We start from the raw sequence: 24,226 nt of genomic DNA on the forward strand, positions 1-24,226 counted from the left end.
CTGGTGGGCTACAATCCATTGGGTCACAGAGTCAGATATGACTGAGGTAACTTAGCTCCACACACACTTTTGCTTGACTTTTGTGGTCTTTCCTATTTGGAAAGATTCCATCTTGTCCCTCTTATGTCCTTTAATTCCCTGTCTCATTTCACGAACAAGCTATGCTCTCATCTATCTCCTTCATATTCCATACACATTTTTTTAACTATTATTCCTGATCTTTTCAGATCTCCTCCTTTCTTCTTTCCACACAAAACTTATCCATCTTCAGAGTCTATGTGGCAGTCCACCTTTTTCACAGAGCCTTCTGTGATTCTCCCAAACCAATTTTTCCCTTCTCAATCCCTATTGTGCCAATAGCTGGAGGATAATTCTGCCTTAGGGGACTGAGTGGTATAATTGTATTATATGTTTTAGAGTGCCCCTACATGTAGAATATAGATGCCGTGGCTCAGTAGGTAAAGAATCTACCTGCAATGTAGGAGACACAAGATAGGCAGGTTTGATCCCTGGATTGGGAAGATCTCCTGGAGGAGGAAATGGCAACCCATTCCAGTATTCTTGCCTGGAAAATCCCATGGACAGAGGAGTCAGGCAGGCTATAGTCCATGGGTTTGCAAAGAGTCAGCCATGATGGAGCCCGCATGGATGCCATCACTTGCACATAGAATATAAACTAAATACTTAATATTGGCCCCCTACCATCAGTACTGTGCCAAAACAATGGCAGATACTACTTTTCCCCAAGCACACATCACTCTCCATTTCATGACTTTGTTTATGAAATGTTCAGTGATTGACCACCTGTGCCTGGCCCAGGGTTAAACACTGGAGGGACAGGCACATGCAAACAAATAGATCCTAGTAGTAGAAATAAATACACAGTACAGCAGAAGCCCAGAGGAAGGAGATATTAACTCTATTTGAGGAAGTAAGGGGGAGCCTCGTTAAAGGTTGCTCTTTCTTGCCTGGAATAGCCGTCCTTTTTAACTGGCAAGTTGTATTCATCCTTCACGAATCAGCTCAAAAATCTACCTCTTCAGTGTAACTTCTTTTTTGGCAAAGAAGGAATAGAAGACTCAGAGAAATGTGATGATGTGCCCAAATGGTGCATACCTTTTTTCATGTGTTCTTTCTGAGTATTTTTCTCTTTTTTCCTTGTTTTAAGTAATTCTACTTATAAATCTTTTTGGATTTTGTGGTAACTAGATGTAAAGGACAATCTTGGACGTTGGCTCCAGGTGTATTAGCATTATTTGTAGGAATTATTTGGGTTCTATGACCTTCCTTGTTTGTCTTCTTTCACTTTCTCTTTTTTCCTTTTCTATTTCTGTACTTAATTTCTTAAAGGCTCTAAGTAGACATAGGAGAGTGTATAAAGGAGGTGTTGTGCTCTCCGCCTAGAACAAGCCCCAAACTGTATGGCTAATCTAGTGAGTATGTTTTGAAAAGGTCTCAGTTTCCTTCCCTTGATCACAGGGAAGAGGTGTTTGATCTAACCCACCTAATCTTTCATTTCCAGACGGTTGTGAAAACATGCTTTTCAGGAGTCCAGACCACTGCAGTGGAGGGAAGTAAATAATCAGGGGAAGGTGGTTAAATATAGGCCAGGGGTTTAGATTTATAAAACTTAAGCCAGTTTGTCTGACAGTTGCTCCTTGGAACTCCATCCAGAGCTGCTCTTGTCAGTGGTGGGAGTTTCTTAATTTCGATGCACTGTTTTTAGAGCCAGAGCTCTTTATTTTCTCAGCCTTCCTAATAATGTAAATGTTCAGACTTCCTTTCTTTTTCATTCACATTTATTTAGCAATTATTCACTAAATACCTATGCCTCAGACATTGAAAGTAGATATTGAGGAAACCAAAGAAATGATTCAACTTAAAATATCAGTTTAGCATATCACTGGGAAGTTTCCATTGATACAGATTAGGTACATCAATTTACCTCTTTTTCTCTTAGAACACTGTGATACAAGACGTGTAGAGATGAGGGTACTGGAAACAAAAGTTTCCCTACTGGTAGGATATAGAATGGCATTTGTAGGGAACTTTGTGATTATTTATCAAAATCTCATATATTTCTACTTCTGAACCATCATCTCTACTGCCATCAGTTCAGTTCAGTCGCTCAGTCGTGTCTCGTTCTTTGCAAGCCCATGAATAACAGCACGCCAGGCCTGACTGTCCATCACCAACTCCTAGAGTTCACTCAGACTCATGTCCATCGAGTCGGTGATGCCATCCAGCCATCTCCTCCTCTGTCGTCCCCTTCTCCTCCTGGCCCCAATCCCTCCCAGCATCAGAGCCTTTTCCAATGAGTCAACTCTTCACATGAGGTGGCCAAAGTACTGGAGTTTCAGCTTTAACATCACTCCTTCCAAAGAACACCTAGGACCGATCTCCTTCAGAATGGAATGGTTGGATCTCCTTGCAGTCCAAGGAACTTGCAAGAGTCTTCTCCAACACCACAGTTCAAAAGCATCAATTCTTCGGTGCTGAGCTTTCTTCACAGTCCAACTCTCACATCCATACATGACCACTGGAAAACATATCCTTGACTAGACGGACCTTTGTTGGAAAAGTAATATCTCTGCTTTTTAATATGCTATCTAGGTTGGTCATAATTTTCCTTCCAAGAAGTAAGCATCTTTTCAGTTCAGTTCAGTTCAGTTCAGTTACTCAGTCGTGTCCGACTGTTTGCGACCCCATGAATCGCAGCATGCCAGGCCTGACTGTCCATCACCAACTCCCGGAGTTCACTCAGACTCATGTCCATCGAGTCAGTGATGCCATCCAGCCATCTCATCCTCGGTTGTTCACTTCTCCTCCTGCCCCCAATCCCTCCCAGCATCAGAGTCTTGTCCAATGACTCAACTCTTCGCATGACGTAGCCAAAGTACTGGAGTTTCAGCTTTAGCATCATTCCTTCCAAAGAAATCCCGGGCTGATCTCCTTCAGAATGGACTGGTTGGATCTCCTTGCAGCCAAGGGACTCTCAAGAGTCTTCTCCAACACCACAGTTCAAAAGCATCAATTCTTGGGTGCTCAGCTTTCTTCACAATCCAACTCTCACATCGATACATGACCACTGGAAGAACTACAGCCTTGACTACATGAACATTTATTGGCAAAGTAATGTCTCTGCTTTTGAATATGCTATCTAGGTTGGTCATAACTTTTCCTCCAAGGAATAAGTGTCTTTTAATTTCATGGCTGCAGTCACCATCTGCAGTGATTTTGGAGCCCCCCAAAATAAAGTCTGACACTGTTTCCACTGTGTCCCCATCTATTTCCCATGAAGTGATGGGACCAGATGTCATGATCTTCGTTTTCTGAATGTTGAGCTTTAAGCCAACTTTTTCACTCTCCTCTTTCCCTTTCATCAAGAGGCTCTTTAGTTCCTCTTCACTTTCTGCCATAAGGGTGGTGTCATCTGTATATCTGAGGTTATTGATATTTCTCCTGGCAATCTTGATTCCAGCTTGTGTTTCTTCCAGCCCAGCATTTCTCATGATGTACTCTGCATAGAAGTTAAATAAGCAGGGTGACAATATACAGCTTTGATGTGCTCCTTTTCCTATTTGGAACCAGTTTGTTGTTCCATGTCCAGTTCTAACTGTTGCTTCCTGACCTGCATATAGGTTTCTCAAGAGGCAGGTCAGGTGGTCTGGTATTCCCATCTCTTTCAGAATTTTCCACCGTTTATTGTGATCCACACAGTCAAAGGCTTTGGCATAGTTAATAAAGCAGAAATAGATGTTTTTCTGGAACTCTCTTGCTTTTTCCATGATCCAGCAGATGTTGGCAATTTGATCTCTGGTTCCTCTGCCTTTTCTAAATCCAGCTTGAACATCAGGAAGGTCACGGTTCACATATTGCTGAAGCCTGGCTTGGAGAATTTTGAGCATTACTTTACTAGCGTGTGAGATGAGTGCAATTGTGTGGTAGTTTGAGCATTCTTTGGCATTGCCTTTCCTTGGGATTGGAATGAAAACTGACCTTTTCCAGTCCTGTGGCCACTGCTGAGTTTTCCAAAGTTGTTGGCATATGAGTGCAGCACTTTCACAGCATCATCTTTCAGGATTTGAAATAGCTCTACTGGAATTCCATCACCTCCACTAGCTTTGTTTGTAGTGCTGCTTTCTAAGGCCCATTTGACTTCACATTCCAGGATATAGATATAGTCTATTGGTATTATCATCCAAATAGGCCAGGGGTATGTGTAAGAATTTTTATTACAACGTTGTCTATAATAACAAAAACAATATCTATTAATGGGAGTGTGTAGACAACATAAAGACATTCAGTGAAATAGAATGCAACTGTTTTTGAAATGACAGATCTATATGTGTGAATATGAAAATATTTCTATGATGTGTTATTTTTAAAAAATAATCTATAGCAAACTTTTGGGATATCATTTAGAGTTTAAACAATGCTTTATAAAGACTTCCATCTCCAACCATAATGTAAAAGTATGAGGTCACAGTGGTACATTGCATTTACCTTCTCTGTCCCAGATCACTATAAAAATGAACGAAGAAACTCTGTTCACAGATTTGATGCTGCACAGTAGAGAGCTGCCTGTGTCTCTGAGATGAGGGAAACACATGACATGAGTTCCACATTCACCATGACTTTCTATCCAGGGGAACCTTACCAAGTATGGCACATTATATAAATTTAGATACAGACCTCCCTTAAGTACTAAGCTGTGTACATACAGTGAGATGTGGAAAATTCTGGGATAATAGCTACTGATAGATTGTGAGCTTGATGGAGATTCTGAAGTGTGAGATATGTTGGAATTAGAAGCAGAATGAAGAGAACTTACTGAATAGCCCATGTATTCATTTAGACCTTACAAAGGACATGTTATGGAATAAGGTTACTGCAGCTTTGCATAAAGGTAGTCCTAGAGTAACTCAACAAACCAAAATATTATATAGCATTATTCAAAGAAAGAAGAAAAAAAAGATTTTAAGAAAATAGCATCCTAATATTCAACTAAATTACTGGACATGTGAGAGAGCAGAAAACATGACCCATAACGAGGAAATGAAAACACTAAATAGAAAATATAGATGTCAAATTTAGGAGAAAAATATTTTTAAAAGAAAGAAAATTAAAATATAGAAGTAGGGAGAGAATAGGTGGAAATTTTCAGCAAAGAGGAGAAAAACATATATATAAAAAATCTAGAATGAAAACATACAATATCTGAAATGAAAACTATAGTACATGAACTAAAAATCAGAAACTCCAAGAGAAAGTATCAGTGTCCTTGTAAATTGTTCAAAACAATCTATAAAATAAAGCACAGAGGGAAAAAACAAAGACTAAAAAAAGTAGACACACAATGAGTTGTGAGACAATATTGAAGAACCTTACATGTGTAATTGGAGCTCAAAGAGAGGACTGATACATTGACTTAAAAGAAAAACAAATTTTGAAAAAATAATAACTAAAAAGTTGTCCAAATTTTAACATGAAAATCGACCCACAAAATTTAAAAGTTTGACAGAACCAAAGTAAAATAAACAACAGCAAAAAGTCCTATATCTAGGAACATCCTAATCAAATCTAAGATAATAGAAAGCTTAAAAGCAGCCAGAGAAAGGCATAAGACATACAGGGAAAAGACATGGACTCCTCACAGACGGTGCAAGCTGTAAACAACGGAGAGGGCATCTTTTAAGTGCTGGAGGAAAAATCACCACTTCAACCTGAAGTTCCTTGGTCTGCAAAAGTATTCTGCAAAAATGGAGGCAAAATAAAGACGTTTCAAATAAAGAAGAGAGGACAATGAAAACATTCATAACTAGCATTAGAAAGCATCACTACGAACAAAGCTAGTGGAGGTGATGGAATTCCAGTGGAGCTGTTTCAAATCCTGAAAGATGATGCTGTGAAAGTGCTGCACTCAATATGCCAGCAAATTTTGGAAAACTCAGCAGTGGCCACAGGACTGGAAAAGGTCCGTTTTCATTCCAATCCCAAGGAAAGGCAATGCCAAAGAATGCTCAAACTACCACACAATTGCACTCATCTCACACGCTAGTAAAGTAATGCTCAAAATTCTCCAAGCCAGGCTTCAGCAATATGTGAACCGTGACCTTCCTGATGTTCAAGCTGGTTTTAGAAAAGGCAGAGGAACCAGAGATCAAATTGCCAACATCTGCTGGATCATGGAAAAAGCAAGAGAGTTCCAGAAAAACATCTATTTCTGCTTTATTGACTACGGCAAAGTCTTTGACTATGTGGATCACAATAAACTGTGGAAAATTCTTTGAGAGATGGGAATACCAGACCACCTGACCTGCCTCTTGAGAAATCTGTATACAGGTCAGGAAGCAACAGTTAGAACTGGACATGGAACAACAAACTGGTTCCAAATAGGAAAAGGAGCACATCAAGGCTGTATATTGTCACCCTGCTTATTTAACTTATATGCAGAGTACATCATGAGAAACGCTGGACTGGAAGAAACACAAGCTGGAATCAAGATTGCCAGGAGAAATATCAATAACCTCAGCTATGCAGATGACACCACCCTTATGGCAGAAAGTGAAGAGGAGCTAAAAAGCCTCTTGATGAAAGTGAAGGAGAAGAGTGAAAAAGTTGTCTTAAAGCTCAACATTCAGAAAACAAAGATCATGGCATCCAGTCCTGTCACTTCATGGGAAATAGATGGGGACACAGTGGAAACAGTGTCAGACTTTATTTTGGGGGGCTCCAAAATCACTGCAGATGGTGACTGCAGCCATGAAATTAAAAGACGCTTACTCTTTGGAAGAAAAGTTATGACCAACCTAGATAGCATATTCAAAAGCAGAGACATTACTTTGCCGACTAAGGTCCATCTAGTCAAGGCTATGGTTTTTCCAGAGGTCATGTATGGATGTGAGAGTTGGACTGTGAAGAAGGCTGAGTGCCAAAGAATTGATGTTTTTGAACTGTGGTGTTGGAGAAGACTCTTGAGAGTCCCCTGGACTGCAAGGAGATCCAACCAGTCCATTCTGAAGGAGATCAGCCCTGGGATTTCTTTGGAAGTAATGATGCTAAAGCTGAAACTCCAGGACTTTGGCCACCTCATGCGAAGAGTTGAGTCATTGGAAAAGACTGTGATGCTGGGAGGGATTGGGGGCAGGAGGAAAAGGGGATGACAGAGGATGAGATGGCTGGATGGCATCACTGACTCGATGGACGCGAGTCTGAGTGAACTCCGGGAGTTGGTCATGGACAGGGAGGCCTGGCATGCTGCAATTCATGGGATCTCAAAGAGTCAGACACAACTGAGCAACTGAACTGAACTGAACACTACCAAAGAAAATGTTCAAATGAGGCCTTTAGTTTCAAGGATAACTGATACTAAAAGGAACTCAGGTATTGACAAGGAAGTGAAGTATGCCAAATATAGTGAACTAAAAGTCACTCAGTCATGTCCGACTCTTTGTGACCCGCTGGGCTATATATTCCATGGAAATCTCCAGGCCAGAATACTGGAGTGGGTAGCCTTGCCCTTCTCCAGGGGATCTTTCCAACCCAGGGATTGAACCCAGGTCTCCTGCTTTGCAGGTGGATTCTTTACCAGCTGAGCCACAGGAAAGCCCACCAAAATATATTAGATATATGAAAAAATATTAAAAGACTTGTTCATTTAGTATCTTAAGTTATAAGACTATTTAAAGGGAAAAATGACTATGAAGTATTTAGTTTTAACATAGATAGTGTGACAACAAGCAGAAGGATAGTGTATAAATGTTTTCAGGCTCTTACACTGTATATGAAGAGATAAAATTCTAATTTAAACTAGACTGCTATAAATTAATAACTCATATTGTGTCTACATGACCACCATTGAAAATCAAAACAGTGATAATTGAAAAAAACAAACAAAAAACTCAAACAATAACAACTACTTGATTAAAATGTGACAGAAAAAAGAAAAAGCAAAAAAACTAATGACACAAATAAGTGGAAAAATAGCAAGATGGTAGAATTAAACACAATCATATCAGTGATTAAATAACTGTAAATGGGGTAAACAATGATTTAAAGGCAGAGATTGTCAGACTGTATAAACAAACAAGAGTCAACTATATTAAGACACAGACTGTTAAAAATAACAAAATGGAAAATACGTAGCATGTATATTGGAGAAGGCAATGGCAACCCACTGCAGTACTCTTGCCTGGAAAATCCCACGGATGGAGGAGCCTGGTAGGTTGCTAAGAGTCAGGCACGACTGAGCGACTTCACTTTTATTTTCACTTTCATGCATTGGAGGAGGAAATGGCAACCCACTCCAGTGTTCTTGCCTGGAGAATCCCAGGGACAGAGGAGCCTAGTGGACTGCCGTCTGTGAGGTTGCACAGAGTCGGACATGACTGAAGGGACTGAGCAGCAGTAGCAGCAGTATGTATATGAAAGAGGGGGCATCATAGAGATTATAAATATTTTAAAATGATAAAGTAATATTATGAACTCATAATACCAATTCCACAAAAACTCTCAGAATCTAGCAGAGAAGGAATTATTCCCCAATTCATTTTATAGACTGCTATTACACTAGTACTCAATTTTGAGAAAAACTTAAGAAGAAAAAGATATAAAAATATTCCTCATGCATAAATTATAAAAATTATTAACAAAATATTAGCAAATTAAAGTCAGCAATATATCAAAATCAAAAGCAACATTGCCAAGTGAGGCTTACCTGGAATGAAAATTGGTTTACCATTTTGAAATCAATCAGTTTAAACCACAATAACAAAAGGAAGACCAAAAATATCCCATATGTCATTTTAATAACTGCAAACAATGCACTTAACAAAATTAAGCACCCATTCACGATAAAAATTTTTAGGAAACTAAAAATAAGGGAAATGTTCTCAACCTGACCCAATATTGTCTTTTAAAAAAGAGCCTATAGCAGAGCACAGGGAATTTTAGGGCAGTGAAACTGTTCTGTATGATTCTGTAATAGTTGGATACATGACATACATTTGCCAAAATCCCTAGAATGTACAACAGAAAGGGTTAATTATAATGTAAATATAGACCTTGGTTAATAATAATGTCAGTAATCACTTATCAGTAGTAACATAAACATTCATTAGATGTACGGCGCTAAAGCCATATGTTAAGAATAGGGGAAACTGGGAGTGGGGGAAGGAGAGCACATGGGAACGCTCTGTACTTTCTGTTCAATTTTTTTGTAAAATTAAATGTTCCCTAGAGAATAAAGTCATTTTTTTCAAAAGTGTACAGAAAAAAAAAATCAAACTTAATAATGAAGTGTTGAATACTTTCCCCCAAAATGGGAAATAAAGCAAGAATGTCCACTCTCACCATTTCTGTTCAACTTTGTGCTAGATGTCCTGGCCAGCACAGTCAGCTAGATTAAAAAAAAATGCCTAACATAAAGATTGGAAAGTAAGAATACTATTTTTATTTGCAGATTACATGGTGAAGTATATTAAAAGTTCTAAGGACTCCTAAACTAATAAATCAATTTAGCAAAGTCATTGGAAACAAGTTAAAATACAAAAATAAATTGTATTTTATGTGAGCAATGAACAATAAAAAAAATATTAAAAATACCACTACAATAGAATCAATAAATGCATAATATTTGGGGATAAATTTAACAAAAGGTGTTTAAGGACAGTGAAAACTATTCCAGCAAGCCTTTTGGAAGAAATTTTGACAGACCAATTTTTAAATGTGTACAGAATTTGAAAGGACTTAGCCAAAAATTCTTCAAAAAGAAGAACAAAGAGGACTTCTATTACCTGATTGCAAGACATGCTATAAAGTTATGATAATTGAGACAATGTGATATTGACATAAAGTTATAAACATGCAGATTAATGAAACCAAGTAAGTAGTCTAAAAATAGAACCAGTAAATGGTTACTATTTTTAAAAAGGCACCAAAGCAATTCAGAGAAAGAAAAGTCTTTTCAGAATATTATACTGGAGAACTGGATGACCATGTTTTAAAAATTGAACTTTGACCTCTATCTCACAGCATACTCAAGCTTAATTTGAGGTGGATCATAAATATAAATATAAAATATAAAACTTCTAGAAGAACACAGAGAAGTCTATCTTGGCAAGCATGGAGAAGTCAAATATTTTTAGATAGGACAGAAAAAGCACTTACCATAAAAACAAGATAAATTATACTTCCTTAAAATTAAAAATCTCTGCTCATAAAAAAGCTGCATTAAAAAATGAAAATGCAAGCCATAGCTAGGAAAACATATTTATAATACTTACAACTGGAAAAATGACTTATGTCCAGAATATATAAAGAACTCTTATAACTTAATAATGTAAAGACAAACAATCTGGTTAAAAAGCGGTCAAAATAATTGAATAGACACTTCACCAAAGAATGTACAAAATGACCCCTAAACTCATGAACAAGTATTCAAAATTATTCATCATCAGGAAAATGCAAATTAAAGCCAAAATTATATGTCAGTTCATACACACAGAAGCTCTAAATGTTGGTGAAGATGTGGAGCAACTGAATTCCTCACACATTATTAGTGGGGGTGTAAAATAATGTAGACATTTTGGAAAACTAGCAGTTTCTATAAAAATATACATACTCTATGACCAACAATTTTACTGTAAGAACAGATAAAGACATATGTTGGGAAAAATACTTGTATATGAATGTTCATATCACCTTTCTTTATAATAATTAAGATTTAAAAATCCAAATATCCATCAAGAAGGATATGAATAAATGTTAGTCTCTTAGTTGTGTCCAACTCTTTGCAACTCCATGGACTGTAGCCCGCCAGGCCTCTGTCCATGGGATTCTCCAAGCAAAAATCCTGGAGGGGGTTGCCATTCCCTTCTCCAGGGGATCTTCCCAACCCAGGGATTGAACCCAGGCTCCTACGTTGCAGGCAGAGTCTTTACCATCTGAGCCACCAGGAAAGCCATGAATAAATAAATAGTGGTATATTCATAAAATGGAGCAATAAAAAGTAACAAGCCACAAATGCATGCAGCAAAATGGACAAGTTTCAGAAACATTCTCCTAAGCAAATGAAGCCAGACCTAAAGGATACTTTATGAAAAAGATTCTGTATAATTCCATTTTTTTTTTTGAAATCTTACACAGGTAAGGATTTGGTATTAGAATTCATAGGATGGTAGCCTGTGATGTGGGGCTAGAACAGGAATTTACTGGAAGGAGCATGATGGAACTTTCTGGGAGAGTAATCTTCTATATCTTGATTCATTTGTGGAAACACAGATGTATGTATTTATCAGAACACATCAAACTTACAAATGCATTTGTCTAAATATAAATTATACTTCAGTATATAAGGGGCAAAGGTTTATAAACATACACACCCTAAGGAGGGAACAGGAGAAGAGAAAAAAGATTTTGTTGGCTTGTGTTTTTTCCTTAATGTATCCCAAGAAACTATAAGAATGCTTAGTACACAGTGTATGTTAGTTGCTCAGTCATGGTCGACTCTGCAACCTCATGGACTCTACCATGCCAGGCTCCTCTGTCCATGGAATTTTCCAGGCAAGAATACTGGAGTGGGTTGCCATTCCATCCTTCAGGGGATCTTCCCAACCCAGGGATTGAACCCGGGTCTCCTGTATAACAGGTAGATTCTTTATGGTCTGAATCACTAGTTACTCAGAAAATATTAGTTCAATGAATGAAGTGATATATATGAAAAAGTTTAACTAATGAACACAAAACTATTACTAGTAGCAACTTTTGAAAGTCAGCCTAATGAAGAGGAGGACGTTTACGTCCAACTTTTCACTTTACTCTCCAGTCAATCCTGAATGCATATTACACCTACACATGTACACACACATGTACACACGTGGTTTCAAAAACTCATCATGTTACGTCTATGCATATTTTTAAAATATAAATTTTGGTAAAAATTAAAATGTCTAGCATCTAACAGAACCCAGGGTATTCTTTTGGATACATGAAATAATAGATAAGTGATGATTTTTCAAAAAAATTAGCCATTTGAGTTTTTAATAACTTCAAGTCCTTTTTATACAGTTCAGCGTGTGTCAAAGGCTGAACTAAAAATTTCATAGTACCTGTTAGCAGTAAAATTGGCTGTGATTTACAAAGATCATCAGGGAGATTAATTGCTGCTGATGTTCTCAGAAACTCTGCAAAGGGGATATTTTTGCTTGTAGTTTATGAATGTTAAAAATTGAAGTCAGGAAATCTAAGTGTTTGTCAGGATTCGTAGGCACAGGGAGTTGCACCTCAGAATGTACTGCTGCACCTGATCCCTTAACTGATGCTTTTTATAAGGATTTTATTTGCTTCTCATATATTATAACTCAATAAAGAGGAAAAATAATTTACATTTTTAAAAGGCAAATTAAATTTGTAATATAGCAGCCAGAAAGTCTGGTTTAGGAAAGAAGATAGCCATCAGGAAGAAGAGTTGCTAGATGGTAGGTACAGAATCTAACTGAGGGGCAGGCCAACTAGATTGCTGCTTAAGACACTGATATGGGGATGTTCAACTATTGATGGAATAAATTAGAAATGAAGTGCTTGCTGAGTTAGATTTTCTCAAATGGTTTTTCATATTATAGAAATACAAATCTGTACAAATGCAGCTGAAGTAGACAGAGCTTCAGATGGAAATGTAAAGAGAGTGCTCACTATCATGAACGTGCCCCTATTGAATAATTTTGCAACATGCACAGGCAATTGCAGTCAGCCAAAAGACAGCAGGAGCTGGCAGCTGGAACTCTGAGACCAAACTTTTACACAGCACAAGGCTGTTCACAGGATTGAGGAATTTCCTTCATTATCTAAATCTTTAATGAGCTTGCCAAGAAGTTGTCTAGTTTGGACAATCACGAAAGAGCAGAAGAAAGAATAAGAGCTATAGGAAAGCAAGAAACTTTTGTCTACTTTTTTCCCCAGACTTTTGACTCTGCTTTGGGCAGCAAAGTGAATCAATAAATGAATTTATTTCTGTATACATTTTTATTAATGGAAAATCAGAGTCTTCCTACCCCTTTAAGTACATGTTGAATAAATATTTATAATTCATTTTGAAATGGAACCAAATTATTAGTCTGGAGACACCCACATGTCTAGATATAGGCTTGGCTGTTTATATAGTCTTACTTTTTATCCTTTTCATCATAGAATCATGGGGAAAAAAAGGCAAAGAACTCCTCTATGACTAGGATTATCTGAGGAAAAACAAAAACCACAATCTTAAACCACATTTAAAAAAAAAATCCATACAATTTTGAGTGGAGTGTACTGAATGCTAACCTGAGTGTGGAATGTGAACGTGTTACAGGAATTCAGATATTAGGCCATTTGCCAATGGCAGATAAGGGAAGAGTTTGGTTTGACGTGGATCTTGAGCTGCACTGGAAAGGTCAGTAGAACTGGGAGCAGAGCTGAATACCAGACACAGGTAGAATGCCACTAAAGAACTATGGTGAAAGTGAAACTGTTAGTCAGTCAGTCATGTCTGATTGTTTGCAACCCCATGGACAGTAGCCTGCCAGGCTCCTCTGTCCATGGGATTTCCCAGGCAAGAATACTGGAGTGGGTAGCCATTCCCTTCTCCAGGGGATCTTCCCAACCCAGGGATCAAACCCAGGTTTCCTGCATGCAGGCAGATTCTTTACTATCTGAGCCACCAGGAAATCCAGTCCTATTTCTTTCTGTTACCTGCTCTTCACTATCCACACCTTTCCCATAACTCAGTACCTCTCAACTTCATGTATGTACAAACACACACACACACACACACACACACACACACACACACACACATGTTCTTACCTTGAAGAAAGATTTTTAGGAAAAGTATATGGTTGGCTATAAAAGCTACTTTCACAACAGAATTAATTCAATAATTTGCAAAAGCTTCTCATAGATAATAGTTTTTACTGAAAAGCAGAATAGCAAAAGATAGTCCCAATGAAGGCAAATTTTTCATCCCTTGGATTCTTCCACTGATGTGACTTCTATTCAAACATCATTACAGGGAAAGTTTACCAAAAAGTTCCTATTCATCTTGGGACAAGATAAAAATGCTCTCTATTTGGTACTGGCTTGAAATGGAAGATGGTAGCAGCTATCTTTTGAAAGAGACTTCTGTGATCAAGGACTTGGCCAGCGTTCAGTCCTTTCACACCATCCTTAGTAGTAAGAGTAAAAACACCAGCATCATTCATTAGGTACAAGGTGAGGTTTCTATTGTTTTTTCAGCACTGAACCGGATGTTGGCATGATTGTTTTTCTCGCCTTGGCTGCTCAGGGAGAAGTCTTATTTGGAAACTTTAGCACATATAGAGGGATCCTTTGTTGGCAAAGAGAAAAGAAGCTGGAATGGTCATTTCTGAGTTATTTCTATAGTGTGGTGGGTTATTTTCCAAAAAGATTATTATAAGGATAAACCACTCTAAAACTTATTTGAAATAATGAATCACACTTCTTTTAAGCTTTCTTTTCTTAACTCCATTTGAAAACACAATCACAGTAATATAGTTGTACATTTAACATTTAATGATGTAGCAGAAGTTACTGCCAATCTGCAAAATTACTTCAATTAATATGGAGGAGAGAGAATAGGCAGAAACAATCCTTGATCTTCTTACCATAATTTAAAAAGAAAACAAAATCACATGCCACATACATCAACCATGCAAATTGGTTTATAGATAGCTACTAGCGAAAAGAAGTATTAAAAACTCTAGGAAATATTCAACAAATATTTTACTACCCATAAACAAGTTTTATGAAAAATATATACTTGGTCTTTATGCCTATCCTAAATTTTATAAGGCCTTGTCTTTGTAGGCATTCCAATTTTTATAATGATTATAAAGGAGATTATAAGTAAATGAAGACAAGAGAAAGAGGTGAGAATTTATCAAAAAAGGATGACTTTAAAAGATAAAATATGATTCTGGATACAGAGTTAAGCTACAAAAATAGTTTTAGTTTTATTCTAGAGTGAAATCCCAAGCCAGCATGATTTCTATGTAGAAAAAAACTAAAATTTTGAAAAAAAAATTGGTATATTTTATAAATACAAAGAACAAATAAGATGTTAGAGAAAGCCCCCTGAACTAGTTAGACTGATCCTTCATTTTAACCTCTATTGAGTAATCCATTAAAAAAGAAAAATATTACTGAGAATATAATAATTACTATGGGAAAATTTACATTGAAGAAAATTTATGACTGTAAAGACTTCTAGTGCAAACCAGAAAAGAGAAAAAACAGAAATTACATAAGGAAATCACAAATTTGGGAGAAATTTCTGCTCATGATTGTATAAAATCATGAGACTATCATTGTCACACTAACCATGAGAATAAGCCAGATAAGCTACAAAATTATAGCTTAACAAACCCATCATAGGGACTTCCCTGGTGGTCCAGTGGTTAAAAATCTGCCTTGCAGTGCAGGGGATGCAGATTTGATCCGTTTCGGGAAGTAAGATCCCACATGCCTCAGAGCAGCTAAAGGCCACACCTCAACTACTGAGCTTGATGCAGCCAAATAAATAATTTTTTAAAAACTATCATAAAAAATTAATAAATGGTACCAAAGTAAACTTAAAATCTTTTGCACAACAAAGGAAAACAGAAAATAAATAAAAATGAAAAGACAACCTACAACTGGGAGGAAATATTTGCAAATGATGTGACCAAAAATGGGCTTCTTCATATCCAAAATACAGCTTATATATCTCAATATAGAAAAATAAATAACCCAATCAAAAAATGGACAGGAGACCTAAATAGACATTTTTCTAAAGAAGACATACAGATAGCCAACAGGCACATGAAAAGATGCTCAACATCGCCAATTATTAGAGAAATCCAAATCAAAACTACAGTGAGGTATCACCTCACACTGGTCAGAATGGCCATTATCAAAAAAATCTACAAATAACAAATGCAGGAGATAACAAATAACAAATAGTATGTACAAGAGTACAGCCATATGGAGAAAAGTATGGAGGTTCCTTTAAAAACTAAAATCATAGTTACTTTATGATCCTGTAATCCCACTCTTGAACATATATCCAGGAAAAGAAAAAAACTCTAATTCAAAAAGATACATGCACCCTAGTGTTCTTTGCAGAGCTATCTACAATAGCCAAGACATGAAAGCAACCTGAATGTCCACCAACAGAGGGATGTATAAAGAAGATGTGGTGTATGTATATATATGCAGTGGAATATTGCTCAGCCATAACATGAGTGAAATACTGCCATTTCCAGCAACTTGGATGGGCATAGAGACTATCATACCAAGTGATAATACTAAGAAAGCAAGAAACAAATATCATATGATATCATTTATATGCAGAATCTTAAAATATTATGTAAATTAACTTATTTACAAACAAGAAATAGACTCATAGAAAAAAAAAAAAACTTATGGTTACCAAAGGGGGTGATCCAAGGGGAAAGGGAGGGATGGATAAATTAAGAGTTTGGAATTAACAGATACATACTACTATATGTAAAATAAATAAACAACAGGAACCTACTATATAGCACATAGAACTATATTCAATACCTTGTGATAACCTATAATGCAAAAGCATATGAAAAAGGACATATATATACACATACATATGTGTGTATATATTTATGCATAACAGAATCACTTTGTTGTATACCTTGAAACTAACATGATAATATAAATCAACTATTCCTTTCCTGGTGGCTCAGTGGTAAGGAATCTGTCTGCCAATTCAGGAAACTCAAGTTCAACCCCTGGGTCAGGAAGATCCCCTGGAGAAGGAAATGGCAACCCACTCCAGTATTCTTGCTGGAAATCCAATGGACAGAAAATCCTGGTGGGCTACAGTCCATAGGGTTGAAAAGAGTTGTACATGACTGAGTGACCGTCACTTTCGCTTCACTAATTGACCCAGCACATTTATTAAAAGAACATTTCTTTATCCACTGCTCTGCAGTGCCATCCTTGGCATAAATCAAGTGTCCATAGGTGTGGGTGTCTTTCTGGACTCTATTCTCTTCTTCTATCCTTACAAAATTCCATCTGTTGTTTTCACTCTGTCTTTAATTCTTGATATCTGGTAGTGAAGTTGCTCAGTCGTGTCCGACTCTGCGACCCCATGGACTGTAGCCTACCAGGTTCCACCATCCATGGGATTTTCCAGGCAAGAATACTGGAGTGGGTTGCCATTTTTTCCTCCAGGAGATCTTCCCGACCCAGGGATTGAACCTGGGTCTCCTGCATTGTAGGCAGATGCTTTACCATCTGAGCCACCAGGGAAGTCCCAGGATATCAGGTAGTGGAGACCACCAAGTTTATTCCAGATTGTACTGGAAATTTTTGCTTCTTTGGATTTTCATGTAATTGTAGAATCAGTTTGTGTAGACGCTCTTACATCTTCAGTTGAACTTGCCCCTATTTATTATTTTCAAATGTAAATGGTATTTCTAAATTTTATTTTTTTACTTTCTCACTGGGTACTAGTAATGTGAATATCATTTATATTTTTTAACCTTGAATTATATCCATCAACCTTGCTAACTGTTTATTAATTCAATTGCTTTTATGTATATTATTTTTAAATGTTCACAACTATATCAGCATACAGTTATAAAATTTTAGCTATTTTAATAAGTGCATAGTAATATCCCATTATAGATTTAACTTGTATTTCCCAATCTTTTGTACCTTTTTACTACTGAGTCACAAGCATTCTGTCATATGGATATACCACTGTTCCTTTATCCATTCCTGCTGAAGCACATTTTATTTGTTTCTTGGAACAATTATGTTTAATTTTCTATAATTGCTATATGCTATTTTTTGTGAACATTAGCTTTTATTTCTCTTAAGAAATACCTAGGGATATGACTAATGTGTTATGTAGTAATTGTATGTCTAACTTAATGAAAAATGGCTGTAACATTTTTTATTCTGACAAGTAGTACGTATAGGAGTTGCAGATATTCCTCTATCCCTTTATGTTAAAACTTCATGTCTTTATATTTAAAATGAATTTCTTACAGGCAATATACAATTATCTTCTTAAATCCAATCTGACAACCTCTGGCTTTTAGTCAGGCATCCTTAAACAATTTGCCCTTAATGTAATTATTGATAAAGTTGGGTTTAATCTATCATTTTGCTATTGTTTTCTGTGTTCTTTTAGATAAGTTGTTTAGGTTTTGTTTCCTATTTTTTCCCATTGCTGGCTTATTAGCCATAACTCTCTGCTTTTGGCTTAATATGCCATTGCCTTAGCGTTTATAACATACATCTTTAATTTATCACAGTCTACCTCTAGTAATAGTGTACAATTCCCCATATGAGAGCTTTACAATAATATATGCCATGCTTCTTTCAATACCTAAGGTCATCACCTCTTTTCTTTTACTCCTGGGCTCCGGGTTGATCTCTGTGCCACTGGTTTTCCCATGGTCCAGAGTTGCTGAATGTTCAAAGACTATTTCAGAATAATTTCATTCTTAATTTCACTTTTTTCAGTTTTATCTATAATTAAAATTTAGATTATGTTTAATATGGGTGACTCTACTTTTCCTTATGCTACTTTAGAATCTATGCAAGTTAGATATCATTACCCTGAAGTAATTGGCATCAAGTTCTCTTTCTTCTGAAGTAGGTATAGTTTTGTGGAAATATGGGAATTATTCTAGGAAGTAAATGATCATAAGTGTAATGAACTGATACCTATTTAAAATTTAAGTTGTAACATTTGACAAGTATTTAGAAAAGATTTTTCCAATTTCTCAGTATAAGGAAACCTTTACTTTCACTTGGAGTATTTATTTTTAAAAGTTTGTAGAACATGTAGTTAGCTAGACTTATTGTGGTGATCAATTTTTAATATATACAGATATTGAATCACTATGTTATACACCAGAAAATAATATTATACATTAATTGTACCTCAATTTAAAAATATATATATGTGTGTGTATCTGTATAACTTTGTTGCCTGGGTTAATTTCACATTATATATATATTTTTTGAATTGAAATGATTTCTTCAGTTCAGTATGACCATTTTATTTGTCTTATCTGAATCTGGCAGTGTTGAATTTGATATTGTCTATCACCCTAGCTGTTTATATCAAGCTTTTCTAAAAAAGTGACATGCTGTGTGTTCTCAGTCGCTTCAGTCATGTCCAACTCTTTGCAACCCCATGGACTGTAGCCCTCCAGTCTCCTCTGTTTGTGGGATTGCCCCAGCAAGAATACAGGAGTGGGTTGCCATGCCCTCCTATGGGAGATCTTCCTGACTCTGGGATCAAACCTGTGTATCCTACATTGCAAGTGGATTTTTTACTGCTGAACCACCAAGGAAGCCCATAGAAAGTGACTTATTTTGACAGAATTCTTGACTCCCAATAAGTTTTACCAGCATATAGACTTTCATGCATTGAAGAAGGAAATGTCAGCCTACTCCAGTGTTCTTGCCTAGAGAATCCCAGGGACGGCAAAGCCTGGTGGGCTGCTGTCTATGGGGTCGCACAGAGTCGGACACGACTGAAGTGACTTAGCAGCAGCAGCAACATATTTTATGACAGCACAAGTATTTGCATTGTAAAATATCAGAATTTTTTCTTTAATTTTAAATGTAAGCCAGATGAACAAAATGACCTATTTTAATTCAACTGGAAATGAGACCCAGACTGCAAATACCATCATGTGTTAATTTTCCAGTTATAATAGGTGAGTAGGGTTTTTCTGTCTACTTTCAAAATTAACCTCAAAGTGTTTCTTGTGCCTACTGAATTGTTCACACTAATTATTAAATAAAAGACTAAGTTTTCTCTCTGTACCATAATTCCCCAGAAATGCTCATGTCTGAAAGGGAAATGTTGCAAGACAAAAATAAGATTTTTAGGTAAGTGTAATGTTATATGGTGAAATTTCCATGGAAATATTTTCATAAGTAATGAAAGAAATATTATGAGCAAGTTCTTGGACTATAATCCTTGGGAGATGGTTTAAAAGGTATGAGAATGCTACAGATCCTCCAGAAAGGGGTCCCCTTTTCACAACTCAGACCTTACTTACTACGAGGTAAGACTGGTTTTGTTTTCAATAATTTAGGTGCAAATCCACTATCAAAAGTCACCTTGACTCTTAAAAGTCAAGACTAACACATTTTATTAAGAATGGAGTATTTCTTGAAAAAAATATTATTGCTTTTAAAATGTGGCATTTTTAATGTAAAATGGAGATTGCTTTAAAGGATCACAAAGTTTGATGAATGAACCCTCAAAAATTGTATCCAGGTTTGTTTTAAAGAAAACATGTAATTAACCAAGATTTTAGGCAATGACTGAGAAGTCTTAGCAATTTGTATACCCAGAATAGATTAAAAACAAATGAGAGAACGTAATATTCAAAGGGTTAAGCTCAATCATATATATCATACTAAACCAAAGAATAATGGAATCATTTGTTGTCTGGAGACATATGTCAGGGTGCCATATGAAGCTTGATCCTAGGGCTATTAGTAAGTTTAAGTTTGGCTCCTGAAATAGGTTCCAGGTCAGCCAATTCGTAATTATTCATTTAACATGTCAAAGCATTGACTCAACTAAACAAAGACTTGATTGATAAGTGCTGTTACTAAGACTAGTGCCAAAGGTATGCTTAGTTCAAGGTGCACCAAGTAAAGACCGAGTCTCTCGCCACAGGATTTGAAAGACTGTGCCAGCCAGCCCCTGCTTAGTGAGCTGGTCTTCAGTACCTTTCAGAGATGGATTAACTTTTCCAAACCATAAGAATTCATTTTCAGTTGAAGCCTTCTTGGAGACCACAGGAAGTAGAAAAATCAGTCCCTTCATTGCGAATCATTAAAATCTAAGTAAGAAAAGTGATATAGTAAAATCTGTTATCCCTAATGTTTGGTAAGGAGTTCTGGGTAATCAAATATTGTGGTCAAGGATCTGTGTATGTTTAAAGAATTATGAATGAAAATATAGTCTTAATTCCACGTGTCATAAAGTATAGTAATGAAATATATTTGTAATGATCCAAAAAGCACTTTAGTATTTTACAGTCTCCAAGTCAGCATCACAACTAATCATCATATTTACTAACCAGTTTAGAGAGAGTGGAAACTCAGCCCCTGGAAAAATGGAGAACACTCCGTGGGGCCGTGCCTCATGAAGTTCCTACCCTCAGGCCTTCTCTAATTTGCTCCCAAAGAGCAGCCTCTTTGTTTACCAATCCCCAGTTATGGTTCCCTGCCCCCTATACTGTGGTCTGTTTTATGTACCGGTGTGCCCTTGACCTCCACAGTCGAATGTGTTGTTTGGAACTTCCCAATACCTCGCCAGTTTCATCCTTTTCCAGATGGTGTCTTAGATTCTCCCTTTGTTCTATGCCAAAAATCTCCAGCCAGTCTTTGTTCAATTCTTTGCTGATCCCTAAGAAATGGAGATCATTGGCATAAAAGAAGATTTCATATATTATGCTGCCATTCCCATGCCTTAACGGAAGAGGGATTTCCTGTGGCTCCATTACAAATGACAGACTTATAAACATGAGAAGGAGCTATGTTCCTTCCCACTTTTTCCACTGCCAAGTCCTCCTGAATATATATGGAGGCTTGAGACTTGTACTTGGAAAGTACACAGGGTACAAAATTACAATAATAGCATCAATAAGAAAGATTTACTGCGTATATCAAATATGGCACTAATATGGGAATGGCAGCCTTTATAACCATACCTAGAAGGTAAATGGCTCATCTGGAATTTTAGGGAAAATTCATAAAAGAACACTTAGGGTAATGGTCTCCCATTAAATTGCCATCTCCAAATGCTCTATAATTTGTTTTGTTTTTTTTTTTTTAAGAAATGGCTGAAATAGTAGACAGTATTACTTGAGATTAATTCCTTCAGAAGAAATGTTAATTTATACTGTTTCAAAGTAAATGCAAGACGGCTAAGCTACTTGTCATTTTATTATTTCTCAAATTAAAAACAGCAGGCTGCATCAGGCAGTTCTTTGTGGCTTCCATCAGACATAAAATGTGTTGTCATAAAATGTTATGAGAGAATCAAATGCATTTCAGGCAACATTTTATCATCAGGGAAAACTGAAGAATGTTTTCCTTGTGAAAATCATATTTATGTATTAAGATAGCATTCTACCTATATACTAAGGAGAAAAATAGAATTCAAATCAATAAGACACTTGGATTCCAAGAGAAAATGACACAAATAACATGAATAAATCACGGGACAGAGCATGCAAAAGACTAAAAAATCGTTCTGGTAAAAATACTCTTTCACAGTACTAACAAAAAATGCCAAATAAAACTTCCTATCATTCCTATAAAAATATCAAGCAATTTTTTAAAAAAGATAATACTCTCTTCATGCAAGGATGTGGAAGATAAGGACTGCTAGAAATGTAAATTTGTAAACTGACCTGGAAAGCAAGTATGCAGTTTTAATTAGGAGCTTTAAAATTATTATTAACTTTTTATTGAAAGTATAGTTGATGTGCAGTATTATATATGTTACAGGTGTATAATATAATGATTCACAATTTTGAAGGATATACTCCATTTATAGTTATTATAAAATATTAACCATAAAACCTGTATTGTAAAATATATCCTTGTTGCTTATTTTATGTATAATAGTTTTTACCTCTTAATTCCCTACTTATATTTTGCTACTTCATTCTTTCATCTCCCCAGTCTTAACCAGGAGTTTGTTTTCTGTATCTGCGAGTCTGTTTCCTTTTGTTATGTTCACTGTCGTATTTTTTAGATTCCACGTATAAGTAATATTTGTCTTTCTCTGTCTGACTTATTCCATTTAGCTTAATACCCTCCAAGTCCATCCGTGTTGTTACAAATAACAAAATTTCATTTTTATGGCTGAGTAGTATTCCATTGCATATTTATACCACATCTTATTTATCCATTCATCTGATGATGGACACTTAGATTGCTTCCATATCTAATTGGCAATTCTAATTGAGCTGGATTAAAAAAAAATTATTGGAATATAGTTGATTTACAATGTTTGTGTTACTTTTGCTGTACAACAAAGTATAAATGAACTTATTTACAAAGTGGGAATAGAGTTAAAGATGTAGAAAAAAATTTTATGGGAAGAAAGGGAGGGATAAATAGGAGATTGGGATATAGGAGTATTGATAGCATATACATACTGCTATATATAAAATAGGAGTATGGATAGCACATACATACTGCTATATATAAAATAGATAATGAATAAGGACCTACTTTATAGCACAGGGAACTCTACCCAATACTCTATAATGACCTGTATGAGAAAAGAAGCTAAGTAAGAGTAGATACATGAATATGTATATTTTTTTATATTGAGTTGTAAAAGCTGTTTATATATCTTGCTATTGACCCATTGTTGGTCATATATTTCACAAATATTTTCTCCTGTAGGTTTTCATTTTATCAATAGTTTCCTTTCCTGTGCAAAAGCTTTTAAGTCTAACTAGCTCTCCAATACTTTGGCCACCTCATGTGAAGAGTTGACTCATTGGAAAAGACCCTGATGCTGGGAGGGATTGGGGGCAGGCGGAGAAGGGAACGACAGAGGATGAGATGGCTGGATGGCATCACCGACTCAATGAGCATGAGTTTGACTAAACTCTTGGAGTTGGAGATGGACAGGGAGGCCTGGCGTTCTGCGATTCACAGGGTCGCAAAAAGTCAGATATGACTGAGTGACTGAACGAAGGTCCCATTTGTTTACTTTTGCTTTTATTTCTTTTCCTTTAGAAGATCAAGAAAATATTACTATGATTTATGTCAGATATTGCTCTGCCTATGTTTTTGTCTAGGAGTTTCATGGTTTCAGGTCTTGCATTTAGGTCTTTAATTCATTTTTAGTTTATTTTTGTATATGTAATTTAATTCAGTTCAGTTCAGTAGCTCAGTCGTGTCCGACTCTTTGTGACCCCATGAATCCCTGTATGCCTGGCCTCCCTGTCCATCATCAACTCCCAGAGTTCACTCAGACTCACATCTCTCAAGTCGGTGATGCCATCCAGCCAGCTCATCCTCTGTCGTCCCCTTCTCCTCCTGCCCCCAATCCCTCCCAACATCAGAGTCTTTTCCAATGAGTCAACTCTTCGCATGAAGTGGCCAAAGTATTGGAGTTTCAGCTTTAGCATCATTCCTT

The 24,226-nt window shown here is 36.4% G+C and overlaps 1 non-coding gene across 1 annotated transcript; it reads right to left on the reverse strand.

The window, feature by feature from the left end:
- Positions 1-17,253: 17,253 nt before the first annotated feature.
- TRNAC-ACA lies at positions 17,254-17,325 on the reverse strand. The gene has a single exon. It is a non-coding gene; the product is annotated as a tRNA-Cys (tRNA).
- Between the last annotated feature and the right edge of the window lie 6,901 nt (positions 17,326-24,226).

This window comes from Oryx dammah, unplaced genomic scaffold (genome assembly GCF_014754425.2).
Source record: "Oryx dammah isolate SB20612 unplaced genomic scaffold, SCBI_Odam_1.1 HiC_scaffold_26, whole genome shotgun sequence".
NCBI classification, from domain to species: Eukaryota; Metazoa; Chordata; class Mammalia; order Artiodactyla; family Bovidae; genus Oryx; species Oryx dammah.